The sequence below is a fragment of the Bufo gargarizans genome, chromosome 4 (assembly GCF_014858855.1).
Source record: "Bufo gargarizans isolate SCDJY-AF-19 chromosome 4, ASM1485885v1, whole genome shotgun sequence".
NCBI lineage: Eukaryota > Metazoa > Chordata > Amphibia > Anura > Bufonidae > Bufo > Bufo gargarizans.
Window position 1 is genome coordinate 85,534,317 of NC_058083.1, and position 15,216 is coordinate 85,549,532.

At 48.5% G+C, this 15,216-nt stretch overlaps 1 protein-coding gene across 1 annotated transcript in view; it reads left to right on the forward strand.

Annotated features, from left to right (window-relative positions):
• The first annotated feature begins 746 nt into the window (after positions 1 to 746).
• PPP2R3A (protein phosphatase 2 regulatory subunit B''alpha) overlaps positions 747 to 15,216 on the forward strand; it is a 194,190-nt gene continuing 179,720 nt past the window's right edge. Inside the window, exon 1 of the mRNA XM_044288771.1 lies at positions 747 to 854. The gene's annotated coding sequence lies outside the window, so the exon portion shown is untranslated. The remainder of the gene's footprint in view (positions 855 to 15,216) is intronic.

The following is a 15,216-nucleotide window of genomic DNA, read 5'->3' on the forward strand; positions in this document are numbered from 1 at the left end:
AAAACGGATCCGTCCTCCATTGACTTTCAATGAAGTTCATGACGGATCCGTCTTGGCTATGTTACAGATAATACAACCGCAGGCGGTTGTATTATTGTAACGGATCCGTTTTTGCAGATCTATGACGGATCCGGCCAAAACGCGAGTGTAAAAGTAGCCTAAATGTGGTATCGCTGTAATCGTACTGAGAATTAAGGGAACAGGTCAGTTTTATCCCATAGGGAACACTGTTAAAACTAAACCCATACAACTGCGGTGGAATTGCGTTTTTCTCCAGTCTCACCCCATTTGGAATTTATTTTTCCAGCTTCCAGCATCATATGTAATAGTAAATAGTGGTATTAGAAAGTACAACTTGTCTTACAAAAAGCAAGTCCTCATAGGTATATGTGAACAGAAAAATAAAAAAGTTATGGCCTGGGAAGGCTGGAAGTGAAAAACGGAACCGCAAAAATGGAGAATCGCCCTGTCCTGAAAGGGTTAAGTACTGCTGTAACATAGATAATAAACATTCCATTCACTGACAGCAAGCAGATGTCTTGAGGACCTCAGAGCTTATTGTGTAGGTAAATACGGCGCGGCTCACGGTACGTGCAGGGTTAACCCCCGGCACAGCCCTGTGTCAGTCTGCGGGCAGCGCGCCGGAATCTTTCCCCTCGTTATCTCATTGGCTAAGCGCCTGAGAGCTGCCACGCCCCTTACACGCTGCACACACATCCTGCACATGGGGAGGGGGCGTGGACGTGAACTTGGTACCACGTGACGGCAGCTGGCAGCGGAGCCGGAGAGGCGGGGAGGTACTAGTGCAGAGAGGAGATCCCGGGGAGAGGAGTCGTGCCGCTGCCGCTGTCCAGGTACCTGCTTTATATACCGTGCTGCTTCCTGGGTCAGGGCCGCCCCAAGTTCTCTGCTTTGTCCTGAGGCGTGTAGACCTGCTGACACTATGTAGTATGGAGGGTAGCCTGCAGCTGTGGAACTACAAGTGCCAGCAGTGTGGCTGGCACAGGCTGCCTGGTTCAGTGCCATGCATCCTATACACAGCCCTATGCGTAGTCTTTGCATCTTTCTGTGGGCTTGTGCCATGCATTGGCATTTTTGCCAATTGACATCATGAGAATCGCCCAGTCTCCAATGAAAACTTTGGGGGAGGAAGGAGAGATGCAGAACTGAACTTTTCTGCGGGTGGCATCCTGCGCCAAGCCTCCCTGCCTCAGAGGCTGTACCCAGGCTCTTGGGTGATCAGTGGAGACTTTGGGCAATTTCCATTTGACAGTGACGACCGCCACGGATGACACTGGCGCACTTTGTTACTTGTGGTTTTGCAGATTGTGCCCTCCCTGACCCGGAGGTGATCTCTGGACACCAGCCGTCCAGTACTGCGGCGGTGCCCTCCCTGACCCGGAGGTGATCTCTGGACACCAGCCGTCCAGTACTGCGGCGGTGCCCTCCCTGACCCGGAGGGGATCTCTGGACACCAGCCGTCCAGTACTGCGGCGGTGCCCTCCCTGACCCGGAGGGGATCTCTGGACACCAGCCGTCCAGTACTGCGGCGGTGCCCTCCCTGACCCGGAGGGGATCTCTGGACACCAGCCGTCCAGTACTGCGGCGGTGCCCTCCCTGACCCGGAGGTGATCTCTGGACACCAGCCGTCCAATGATGGAAACTATCGTCGCCTGATGCGCCTTATCGGGGAGCCTGACACTTTACCGGACAGAATAGTGCAGTTTACAGCGAGAATAATAATTATGTGACATTTGAGGGGTCCTTTCCATCACTCTCCACCAACAACATATCGCCCTCTCCATAGGTAGCCGCCCGCCAGGCTCGCCTTCACCTTGCCAGTCCCATTGAGCTAAAGCATGTGTGACTGTCCTCCACTCAGGTGCTCATTCTTGTGGGGGTCCCAGTGGTTGGACCGCCACCGATCAGATACTTACCACCTATGCTGTACACCAGGGATGCCCAACCTGCAGCCCTCCAGCTGTTGCAATAGCCGACAGGGCATGCTGGGAGTTGAAGTTTTGCAACAGCTGGAGGGCCGCAGGTTGAGCATCCTTGCTGTAGACAGATGATACGTTGTCAGGGTGGGGAACCCCTTTAATGTTTATCTCCTACCCTAAATAGCGATTGTAAGCATCTGATTGTGATATCAGAGTGCTGGAATCCCCACCCCCGGATGAGCGGGCGCATGCTTTTTGGCCAACAGACCGCTTATAACTGGAGGTCTCATCTTAGACACAGGATACGCCATAGATTTCCGACAGATGTGGGTCTCACATCTGTGGATCGGGAGCCCCCGAATCCAATACCAGGCTACTATCTGCTGCTTTAAAGGGGTTGTCCCATTAAGACCATTTATGCCTTATCCACAGGACAGGGGTTATGTCTGATTGGCGTGGGGTCGGACAGCTGGGGCCCCAAGTACAGGGGCCCACATTCCCCATCTGAATGGAGTCTGCTGCACCATTTAGCTCTATAGGACAAAGCTGAACACTTCTCCTCGGCCTCAGCCCCATTGTGTTGGGTGGTGGACACTTGTATTCAGACAGGGAGCTTGGGCTCCTGCCCCTGTGATCAGTAGGTGCCCCACGCCAACCACACACACACACACTTCTCAGTGTCTTAATGGGACAACACCTTTAAAGAGAACCTGTCACCGGGTATTTGTGTATAGAGCTGAGGACATGGGTTGCCGCTAGCACATCCGCAATACCCAGTCCCCATAGTTCTGTGTGCTTTTATTGTGTAAAACTATTTGCTACATATGCAAATTAACCTGAGATGAGTCAGGGACAGGACTCATCTCAGGTTAATTTGCATATGTATAAAATAGTTTTTTTTACACAATAAAAGCACACAGAGCTATGGGGACTGGGTATTGCGGATGTGCTAGCGGCCATCTAGCAACCCATGTCCTCAGCTCTATACACAAAATCCCGGTGACAGGTTCTCTTTAATGAGTAGGAAGTTGGTCAGGAAATAGCCAAGCTGACTATGCTGTTCTCTTTCCCTAAATCCCATAGAAGTGAATGGAGAAAGCTATGTACGTACATGGCCGCCTCTCCTTCACCACCTGGATGGGGTGGACGTGTCACCAGACTGGAACCCCAGTTTTGGAGATTGGTGCGTTTCCCTGAGTTGATATCCACATATACCAGATATTTATGGTATATCCTGTTGCTGGGTCAGGAGCAGAACTGGTTCTGAAGAAAGCTGGAGCCCCCTCTTTCTAGGCACCAGTAGTGGTCCTGGCAGGTGGAGAAACATCTGAGACCTTTCTGTTGTATGCATGTGTTTATGTGCCCGGCTCTACTTGCAGGTATCTTCTGATGATGGGTGCTGCACTGACTGACTGTGCGTTATTAGCTCTGCAGGTTCAGTGCGTTATTAGCTCTGCAGGTTCTGTGCGTTATTAGCTCTGCAGGGTCTGTGCGTTATTAGCTCGGCAGGGTCTGTGCGTTATTAGCTCTGCAGGGTCTGTGCGTTATTAGCTCGGCAGGGTCTGTGCGTTATTAGCTCGGCAGGGTCTGTGCGTTATTAGCTCGGCAGGGTCTGTGCGTTATTAGCTCGGCAGGGTCTGTGCGTTATTAGCTCGGCAGGGTCTGTGCGTTATTAGCTCGGCAGGGTCTGTGCGTTATTAGCTCTGCAGGTTCTCTGCGTTATTAGCTCTGCAGGTTCTCTGCGTTATTAGCTCGGCAGGTTCTGTGCGTTATTAGCTCGGCAGGTTCTGTGCGTTATTAGCTCTGCAGGTTCTGTGCGTTATTAGCTCTGCAGGTTCTGTGCGTTATTAGCTCTGCAGGGTCTGTGCGTTATTAGCTCGGCAGGGTCTGTGCGTTATTAGCTCTGCAGGGTCTGTGCGTTATTAGCTCGGCAGGGTCTGTGCGTTATTAGCTCGGCAGGGTCTGTGCGTTATTAGCTCGGCAGGGTCTGTGCGTTATTAGCTCGGCAGGGTCTGTGCGTTATTAGCTCGGCAGGGTCTGTGCGTTATTAGCTCGGCAGGGTCTGTGCGTTATTAGCTCGGCAGGGTCTGTGCGTTATTAGCTCGGCAGGGTCTGTGCGTTATTAGCTCGGCAGGGTCTGTGCGTTATTAGCTCGGCAGGTTCTCTGCGTTATTAGCTCTGCAGGGTCTGTGCGTTATTAGCTCTGCAGGTTCTCTGCGTTATTAGCTCTGCAGGTTCTCTGCGTTATTAGCTCCGCAGGTTCTGTGCGTTATTAGCTCGGCAGGTTCTGTGCGTTATTAGCTCGGCAGGTTCTGTGCGTTATTAGCTCGGCAGGTTCTGTGCGTTATTAGCTCGGCAGGTTCTGTGCGTTATTAGCTCGGCAGGGTCTGTGCGTTATTAGCTCGGCAGGGTCTGTGCGTTATTAGCTCGGCAGGTTCAGTGCGTTATTAGCTCGGCAGGTTCAGTGCGTTATTAGCTCGGCAGGTTCAGTGCGTTATTAGCTCGGCAGGTTCTGTGCGTTATTAGCTCGGCAGGTTCTGTGCGTTATTAGCTCGGCAGGTTCTGTGCGTTATTAGCTCGGCAGGTTCAGTGCGTTATTAGCTCGGCAGGTTCTGTGCGTTATTAGCTCTGCAGGCTCAGTGCGTTATTAGCTCTGCAGGTTCAGTGCGTTATTAGCTCTGCAGGTTCAGTGCGTTATTAGCTCTGCAGGTTCAGTGCGTTATTAGCTCTGCAGGTTCAGTGCGTTATTAGCTCTGCAGGTTCAGTGCGTTATTAGCTCGGCAGGTTCAGTGCGTTATTAGCTCGGCAGGTTCAGTGCGTTATTAGCTCGGCAGGTTCAGTGCGTTATTAGCTCGGCAGGTTCAGTGCGTTATTAGCTCGGCAGGTTCAGTGCGTTATTAGCTCGGCAGGTTCAGTGCGTTATTAGCTCGGCAGGTTCAGTGCGTTATTAGCTCGGCAGGTTCAGTGCGTTATTAGCTCGGCAGGGTCTGTGCGTTATTAGCTCGGCAGGTTCAGTGCGTTATTAGCCCGGCAGGTTCAGTGCGTTATTAGCTCGGCAGGTTCAGTGCGTTATTAGCTCGGCAGGTTCAGTGCGTTATTAGCTCGGCAGGTTCAGTGCGTTATTAGCTCGGCAGGTTCAGTGCGTTATTAGCTCGGCAGGTTCAGTGCGTTATTAGCTCGGCAGGGTCTGTGCGTTATTAGCTCGGCAGGTTCAGTGCGTTATTAGCCCGGCAGGTTCAGTGCGTTATTAGCTCGGCAGGTTCAGTGCGTTATTAGCTCTGCAGGGTCTGTGCGTTATTAGCTCTGCAGGTTCTGTGCGTTATTAGCCCGGCAGGTTCAGTGCGTTATTAGCTCGGCAGGTTCAGTGCGTTATTAGCTCGGCAGGTTCAGTGCGTTATTAGCTCGGCAGGGTCTGTGCGTTATTAGCTCGGCAGGTTCAGTGCGTTATTAGCCCGGCAGGTTCAGTGCGTTATTAGCTCGGCAGGGTCTGTGCGTTATTAGCTCGGCAGGTTCAGTGCGTTATTAGCTCGGCAGGTTCAGTGCGTTATTGGCTCTGCAGGTTCAGTGCGTTATTAGCTCTGCAGGTTCAGTGCGTTATTAGCTCTGCAGGTTCAGTGCGTTATTAGCTCTGCAGGTTCAGTGCGTTATTAGCTCTGCAGGTTCAGTGCGTTATTAGCTCTGCAGGTTCAGTGCGTTATTAGCTCGGCAGGTTCAGTGCGTTATTAGCTCGGCAGGTTCAGTGCGTTATTAGCTCGGCAGGGTCTGTGCGTTATTAGCTCTGCAGGTTCAGTGCGTTATTAGCTCTGCAGGTTCAGTGCGTTATTAGCTCTGCAGGTTCAGTGCGTTATTAGCTCTGCAGGTTCAGTGCGTTATTAGCTCTGCAGGTTCAGTGCGTTATTAGCTCTGCAGGTTCAGTGCGTTATTAGCTCTGCAGGGTCTGTGCGTTATTAGCTCTGCAGGGTCTGTGCGTTATTAGCTCTGCAGGGTCTGTGCGTTATTAGCTCTGCAGGGTCTGTGCGTTATTAGCTCTGCAGGGTCTGTGCGTTATTAGCTCTGCAGGGTCTGTGCGTTATTAGCTCTGCAGGGTCTGTCACCGCTGCAGATTGAATTGATGCTTTAGACTCCAGATTGGTTCCTTTGGCAAAGGCCGTGCTTTTGGTAACCCTGTCCTGCCCCCGCTTTTTATATATTGCTTCTGTAGCTCACTGAGCGGCGGGGCAGGGTTGTGGTTGGAACGGCTCCAGCTTCTAAATGAATTGAATGTCATCAGTAATAAGAATACTATTCCCAAATATAATAAAGTGGCCCCAAACTGGAATTGGCAGCAGTGACCATTAGTGCAGCGTGGATATCTGGATATGTGATTGCGGTCTAGCTACATATTCGTAACTAAGCAATAAGACCGCTTTAGTGTCCGTAGTTTGTGTGTCACCTGTGGTCACTTGTGATGTACAGATGTAGCAGAGCTGAATCGCTTACGTGTTTCTTTTGCTCATTTGCAGTCAAAAGCCTGACATAAGGGGATACCAAAAGTTGCTCATCTCTGCTACATCTGCCTAAGCAGTTCAGCTTTTCTTTGTAATGATGGCGTATTCTCATGCTGCACACATCTCCAGTCTACGCTTACTGCTTCCAAAAATATCTCCATCAAGCCTCAAAGACCCTGCACTTAGCATATCCAGCAATCAAGTCAGTAGAGCAGAATCGGAACCGTGTCCTGTGCTGTCCACGTAGTGACCTTATGTCTTATGGACTCTGGTCATCAGGTTTATGCTGCTCTTTGATGGCCAGAATAGTCTAGTCTGCTGCGCTATTTCTTCTGGCTCATGCACACAACTGTTGTCGTTTTGCGGTCCAAAAATTGCACATTTTACGGAACAGTACAATAATAGGACATCTTTTTTTTTTTAACGGAAATGTGGACACAATGCACACGGGGACATTTCCATTTTTTTTTTGCAGCTCCATTGAAGTGAATGATTCCGCATACGGGCCGCAAAACAAAAACAAAACGGACACGGGAAAAAAAAATATATATGAGCCCTTCATCACCTATACAGAGATAACTCAAGCCATGACGCCAATGTGAACGGAGCCCTTGAACTCCTCCAAGCGTGGTGGATTTGTGGTGTGGATTCCGCATCATGAATCTGCAGCAATTTATATCACAATACAAGTAGATGGGATTTTCAAAACCTAGTTCACACATGGGAAAAAAAAAAATCTGCACTGAAAACATACGCAAAGTATATTTGTTTCCATCTAAAATAACGGATATCAAACGAAAATGGCTAAAACAGATGCTTAAAATACAGGATCCGTTTTTTTGTTGCCGGTCTCTCTTCTGACGTAAGGCCTTAGAGTGGATTTCTTCCGGTTTCACCTTATGCATAAGGCCTCATGCACACAACTATATGTATTTTACGGTCTTCACCTTCATGCTGCATCTGTCTTTTATTTTTTATTTTTTTTATTGCGGACCCACCGACTTCAGTGGGTCTGTGGTCTGCATTTTGTGACCAAGAATTACGATCTATTTTGTCTTTTGTGAAACCGACTTACAGATGCAGAAAGCACATGGCTCATTGTGTGTTTTCTGCATCCATATGGCCATTCTGCAAAAGATAGAACTTGTCCAATTTCTGGCTGCAAAAAGCGGACCCACTGATATCATCCACCTTTTGCAGATCCGCATTTTGTGGCCTCAAGATACTGTAAGGGATCGCTCTCTCACAGGGGGTCCCAATCACAGACTTATCCTCTGACATCAGGGTTCAAGTCCAAAAGGTGCTTTATTTCAGCACCATCACACACGTAAACATTGAAAACAAACACCTGCCCGTCAGGGCTCTACCTAATACACGTGTTGTCTCTACCTCACCTATAGAGTGCCATCCACACACGGGATTAGATCCGGCTTTCTCAGCCATATACGGTCCAGCAACCTCCAGGCTGTGACCCCACCAGCACCCTTGGGGGGAGATCGTCCAGAAGTCCTCCCGACTCTGACCATGCAACCCTCTTTTTGTAGGCATTGCTGGGTCCCCCAAACTTCAGGCTTTACAAAGCCTCCTGGCTGAGACCACACAGAGCCTCTCAGGTTTCCTCAGTCTTTCTTCCTCCAAGTCATACACAGAGGGTTGTTTTATCCCTCCTTGATTACAGCAGCAGGCCTCACCTGTGATCACCTCCGGCAAAAGACAATACATGTAGTGGAAGGGTGTGGACTGGCAGATCCCACTACCAAACCTATCCCCCAGTCCACAGGAAATCCAGCCCAGAACAACATCTAGACAAAACTGTCTCAGCAAACTACACTCTGCTGAAACCACTGCAGCTTTCTGGATTTCAGTTATCTCACCCAGCTGAGGTATCTGGGTGGGATATACACGCCTCCCAGCACTTATACTGTACACATCACCACTAGGGATGAGCGAATTGACTTCGGATAAAGCATCCGAAGTCGATTCGCATAAAACTTCATTCTAATACTGTACGGAGCAGGAGCTCCGTACAGTATTAGGGTCCATTCTGGATGGTCTACAGTATTAGGGTCCATTCACACATCTCCGTCTGAATGGGTCCGGATCCGTTCCACAATTTTGCAGAATGGTGCGGACCCATTCACTTTCAATGGGGCCACGGAACGGAAGTGCGAATGTGGACAGCACACAGTGTGCTGTCCGCATCTGCACTTCCGTTCCGCAGCCCCGCAAAAAAAATAGAGCATGTCCTATTCTTGTCTGTAGACACGGACAAGTAAAGGCATTTCTATTGGGGTGCCGGCCATGTGCGGTCCAGTGTTTTGCGGATCCGCAATTTGCGGACCGCGAAACACTTACGGACGTCTGAATGGACCCTTAGAATGTATTGGCTCCGATGAGTTCGGTACCACTTGGAACCGAACCAGAGTTCGGGAAATGGTTTTTTACAGTACAAATTAATTTATGAAGTTATTACGCGAGGACTTCGCGAAGCAGTAACTTCGGCTCATCGGAGCCAATACATTCTAATACTGTATGGAGCTCCTGCTCCGTACAGTATTAGAACAAAGTTTTATGCAAATCGACTTTGGATGTTTCATCTGAAGTTGATTCGCTCATCCCTAATCACCACAATACATACAGTCGTGTGTATGAGGCCTTACAAAGAGTAAAATCCATCGGGCATATTTTCAGCATAAATGTACATGCTGGGGTTTTCAAATTGGCCCCACAGATCAATTTATGCTGCAGTTTTTTATTTTTTGCAGTGTATGGATTAGGGTTGTAGCGGGTATCAAATTATCGATACCCAATCGATACTTTAGTATCGGTATTGATTCGGCACCTGAGGGGTTAACTGCCGCGGATCGCATAGCCCTGTCATAGAGGTCGGGTGCCGGCTATGTGATTCTGCGGCCGGCACCCGCCGCCTATATTTGTATAAATGGGTGAGTTATCATTGATGGCGCCCCCCCCCCCCCCTTGCCCCAGTACTAAAAACATTGGTGGTGAAGTGCACCCCCCCAACCCCCCCAGTATTAAATTCATTGGTGGCAGTGGCCACAGGGTCCTCTCCCCTTCCTCTCATTGGTGGCAGTTCCGATCGGAGCCCCAGCAGTGTAATCCTGGGGCTCCGATCGGTTACCATGGCAGCCAGGATGCTACTGAAGCCCTGGCTGCCATAGTCAGCTCCCTGCTGCTGTGTGCACTATGCACAGGGCAGCAGGGAGAGTGTGAAGTCCTATTCACCCTGATAGAGCTGATAATGGTGTCAAGTATCGCAATACTTTTTTATGGTATCGAAATCGAATAAAAATTTTGGTATCGCAACAACCCTAGTATGGATGAGATTTCTTGAATTCTCATCTGGTTTGCTGGTATTGTGCAACACGGCGGAGTTGACGCAGACAAATCCACCGCAGATTTCACCCCACACGTGAACATACCTTTATACACGCTTGTAAATTTGGTGTTAAAATGATTTCTTCTGAAGCCAGTTAAGCGCTCCGATGTCTGACTATTGAAAGCTAATAGATTTTCTAAATATAACACGAACAGATAGTAATTATACGTCTGCGGGAAGATTGGCCGGTAATATAATTGTGGTATTGTTATATGCACTTGTCTGTAATTTCATGGCGGAGAGCCAATAGAGGTCAGTACTGGTAACAGATATAACTGCCTTCCATGAGATAATACAGTAAGTCATTTGTGAGTGCGGCTTGTGAGGTCTGTATACTCTTCTGTCTCATCTAAAGGGGTTTTCCCACCAAGATACTGTATTTTTCGCCCTATAAGACGCACCTGCCCATGAGACGCAACTAGGTTTTAGAGGAGTAAAATAAGAAAAAAAAATATTGTTTATTAGACCTCGGATCAGTTCTGCAATTAAAACTCCAATTGGTTAATCAGACCTCAGCTCGGACCCCCAATGTTTATAAAACCCACAATCAGACCTCAGATCAGAGCCCTAATGTGTATAAGAACCCCTATTCACACCTCAGATCAGAACCCGTAATAATCGAAGCTCAAATCAGAGGGAAACATTTTTTTATCAACTCGCCTCTCCCGCTCTGGATGCCTACTGTGACCCGACATTGTACAGCGTGAGGTCACAGAGCGCGCCGACGTCTTCATGATGTGCGGCCCAGGAAGACCAGGCAGCGGTGAGTACAGAGATCACATGAGGAGCGCTGCATTCACTTTCCTCCAGCACTAATGAGCACTTCCATAATGGAAGCGCCCATTAGTATTTGCCCCATAAGACGCACTGACGTTTTCCCCCCACTTTGGGGGGGGGGGGGGGGGCGGGTGCATCTTATAGGGTGGAAAATACAGTGTATACTTATCTCCCATCACTATTTCAGTTCCATTCACTGTATTTGTTCTTCTACAATTTAAAACAGCTTTGTTCATCCTGTGCTTCCTGGTTCATGAATAGAAAGTGAAAAGGCAGAGCTGTTAGAGAGGGGGAGGGAAAGTATAAGCGTACCTTCACATAGCAGATTTACTTGTGGAAAAACGGCAGCGTGATACAGTACCAGCAATGTGTATGATATTAGACAAATCTCATGTACACTCTCGTGAACCTCCTGTGCAGATTGAAGATTCTGCAGCATGTCACCCTTTTCAGTGAGATCTGCGGAAAATCTGCAATTAACTCATGTGGTTCTTGGGTGGAAGTGCACAGTTAACCTGCACCCATGTGCAAGTGCCCTGCATGTGGACCTGTGTAGCCCTATGCCATTCATGTTCCGTTTTTCGAGCGGGTTTTTGTGCATTTCCGCACCAGAACCCACATGCGTTAGGGATTCCGTTATGGCTTTCCATTATAATGGAATGCCCAGACAGAATGCAAAACGTAAGCCTTTAAAAGGCATTCCATTTGCTTTCCATCCTAACAGAAGTCTGTGGGAAAGCATAACGGATCCGTCTGGGACTTTGTTTTCCGTCTTGCATAACGGGACCCAGACGGATCTGTTTTGATTCCCATAGACTTCTATTAGGACTGAGAGCAAACGGAATGCCTTTAAAAGGCTTCCGTTTTGCATTCCGGCATAATACAAGTCTATGGGCAATATAACAGATCCGTCCTTTCGTCTTATGGATTCCGTTATTTTCCGTTTTAACGGAAAGCCATAACGGAATCCAGAACGCAGATGTGAACCCACCCTTAGGGTCCATTCATACGTCCGTGGTGTATTGCGGATCCGCAATACCCCCGGCCGGCACCCCCCATAGAACTGCCTATTCTTGTCCGCAATTGCGAACAAGAATAGGACATGTTCTATTTTTTTGCGGAGCCACGTCCCGGAAGTTCGGGGCCACGCTCCGGAAATGCGGATGCGGAGAGCACATAGTGTGCTCTCCGCATCGATTCCTGCCCCATTGAGAATGAATGGGTCCGCATTTGCGGACGTGTGAATGGACCCTTAACTGCATTCTTTGGTGGGCACTTTCTGCAGATCTCACTCTTGCATTGTAAAGGGTGAAATCTGCACAAAAAAGTTGCCCAATGGACATGCCCTCAGAAAAAAATGCACCGTATACATGAGATTTGTCTAATCTCATACACTTTGCTGGGGCTGTATTGTGCTGCAGTGTTTCGGCATGAAATTCACACTAAAAAATTGCATAATCCATACCATGTGCAGGCACCCTTGGGGTACGACCATACGGCACTGGGAGCCTCAGGTCTTGCTGCATCCGGTGCACTGGAACAAATTAAAATTTTTGGGGAATACTACTTTTAAAAGGCACTTTTTTTCACGTTGTACCCATTTTTACCAGCCGTTAGATGCTCCTGTATAAGTGGCCGTTAAAAATGGGCCTCTCTGGCTGTGAAAACGGTCAGAAATAGGACATGCCCTGTATTGTGACGGCCCTGTTCCACGGCCGTACATTGGAACTCTGCTATGGAACCTCCAGTTTACCTGGCCAAGTTTAAAAAAAATAAAAAGAAATTGCGGTCCTGGGATTCCCCCTGTTCACTGAAATGGGAGGCTGGGCACCACGCCCCATCTGCTGTAGGAGCTTGTGTCTAGGAGCAGATGTTTGGTCCTTGCCGCTCTTCTGGTCATGGAGGTAGAGAGAAGCAGAAGGATTTGATGATTTGGAAGCAGATACCAGCCTGTGATCTCCTCCACTACAAGCCGCTTCTGTGGAGAATACAAAACACATGTCACAAGTTTACGTCCTCAGGATTTCTCTTCTGTCAAGGTTTACTGTTAAAGTTCTCCAGTAAATTTGCTTAAAGAGCATCTGTCAGCAGTTTTGTACCTATGAAACTGTCTGACCTGTAACGTGTGCGCTTGGCATCTGAAGGCATCTGTGTTGGTCCCATGTTCGTATATGCCCGCATTGCTGAGAAAAATGATGTTTTGATATATGCAAATGAGCCTCTAGAAGCAACGGGGGTGTTATCATTGCACCTAGAGGCTCTGCTCTCTCTGCAACTGTCACGCCCTCTCTACTTTGATTGACAGGACCGGGCAGTGAAAACATCATCACACCCTGACCCTATCATTCAAAGCGCAGAATTTTTTTATTTATTTTTTTACTATTTTTACCTTGTGCAGTCCTGGTAACACGGCTCCTGTGTCGGCAGCATCTCCCGGACCGACAGCAGCTCCTCTGACACAAACTCCTAATCCTGTGTGAGTACAGTACAACAGACCCACTGTCAGATAGGAACACAATGCGTCATAAACTATGATGTTTGTGTCAGAGGATCCACCGTTTGTCCGGGAGATGCAGCCAATACAGGGGCCACGTTTTCCAGACTGTGCATGCCGCCTCAGGCAGATAACCATAAATCAGTACGGATCAGCAATATATCATTACACAGGGCGCCAATCAGGACCTTTAGGCCTCATGCACACACCTGTATCAGGGCTCTGCTTAGCACACAGCTGTAATAAGGCAGCCATAGCAATGTACTGTACCCCCGTACTGTAGGCACACAGAAGCTGGTTTTGTTGGATTCCATACAAACATGCTTTTCCCCATTAGATGAGCTTTGTACTTGTGGCACCTGAAAAAATATAGTAGGGCAAAACAAACTCCTGTGGCTCCATGGCCTTTCTGTATGGCATATGTACTACTATAGAGCAGGTTCACTATTGTGGTAGTGGTGTGACAACAAAATGTATACTATTGGATAAAACACAAATGGGGGGCAGCCAGTAGCAGGCTGCAACAGGGGTGCTCGTTCCCATGTCACTGGATGTTTTCATCCATGCAACGGGGAGATGCAGCAGCGGCCATGCGAGCATCAGGAGCGACGCGGGTGTCGGGGAGCGAGGCAAGTACAACCTCTGTGAGGGGCTCTGGCATATGGGGGGGGGGGGGGGGGGCGGCATTATAGGTCTTAGATAACCCCTTTAATCTCGTTCCCCAAACACCATCCATTGTCACGATTATAGGGATACCAAATAAGAATATATTTATATATTTTTTTGTTTCTTTTGTTTTACAACTTTTAGGCTACTTTCACACTAGCGTTCGGGTGTCCGCTTGTGAGTTCCATTTGAAGGCTCTCACAAGCGGCCCCGAACGTATCCGTCGAGCCCTAATGCATTCTGAGTGAATGCGGATCCGCTCAGAATGCATCAGTCTGGCAGCGTTTGGGCTCCGCTCCGCTCAGCAGGCGGACACCTGAACGCTGCTTGCAGCGTTCGGGTGTCCGCCTGGCCGTGCGGAGGCAAGCGGATCCGTCCAGACTTACAATGTAAGTCAATGGGGACGGATCCGTTTGAAGGTGACACAATATGGCTCAATTTTCAAACGGATCCGTCCCCCATTGACTTTTAATGTAAAGTCTGGACGGATCCGTCTGAGCAACTTTCACACTATAATGCAGACGAATCCGTTCTGAACGGATCCCATCGTCTGCATTATGGGAGCGGATCCGTCTGTGCAGATACAGACGGATCCGCTCTGAACGCAAGTGTGAAAGTAGCCTTATTTAACAAAATAGTTTTTTTATTCATTTACTTTAATAACTTTGACCACAATGCCGGTATCTCAGAGGTTAAGAACATTGATCGGTGCCCCTGCCGGTAACTGTGCAGGCGCAACTGCCGAGCCAACATGATCACACTGTGGGAAATGTATGGGACTGAGCGTTATGTACATACGTCCTTTTATACTGCATAGCGGGAAAAGGTTAATTACAGCGTAACATCTGGCTAGAACACAGCACAACAGCCTAGTGTGAACTTGGCCATGCTATGGGTTATGTGTGGGAGAAGCCGATTTTGTAACGTGCGCCTCGTTATTTCAAAGTAGTTGTGTAGTTAAAGATGAGGCAATTTCTGGCACGACGTGTAGCTTAGGAACAGGCGTCTATTGCTTCTCTAAATGGAAAGAGAGAGATTTCTTTATTTTTATGTGGGATTTTTTGGCACGTGCAGGAGGCTGTACAGCGGCACATGGACTTCCCTGTAGCTCTATAGTATAGAATTACAGTGATGCATGTGGCGACATACGGTGCCCCATCAGGTGCTGGAGGTCGGGGGTATAGGAGAGAATAGCTCTTATAGCTGTATGAAGACTGTCTTATGGCGCCCTCCAGCTGAGCTGTAATATACCATGTGCCAATATGGGGTTAAAGGAGTCGTCCCATAAATAATATTCTACCAGCACCTGGATCTGAATACTTTTTTTAATTGCATGTAATTAAAAATGTATTATGGCTACTGATAGATTTCATTGAATACATCTGTGTACCGCCACCTGCTGTTTGCTCTATTTCTAATTTCTCTGTCCTGCTCACTGAGATGGAAGCATGT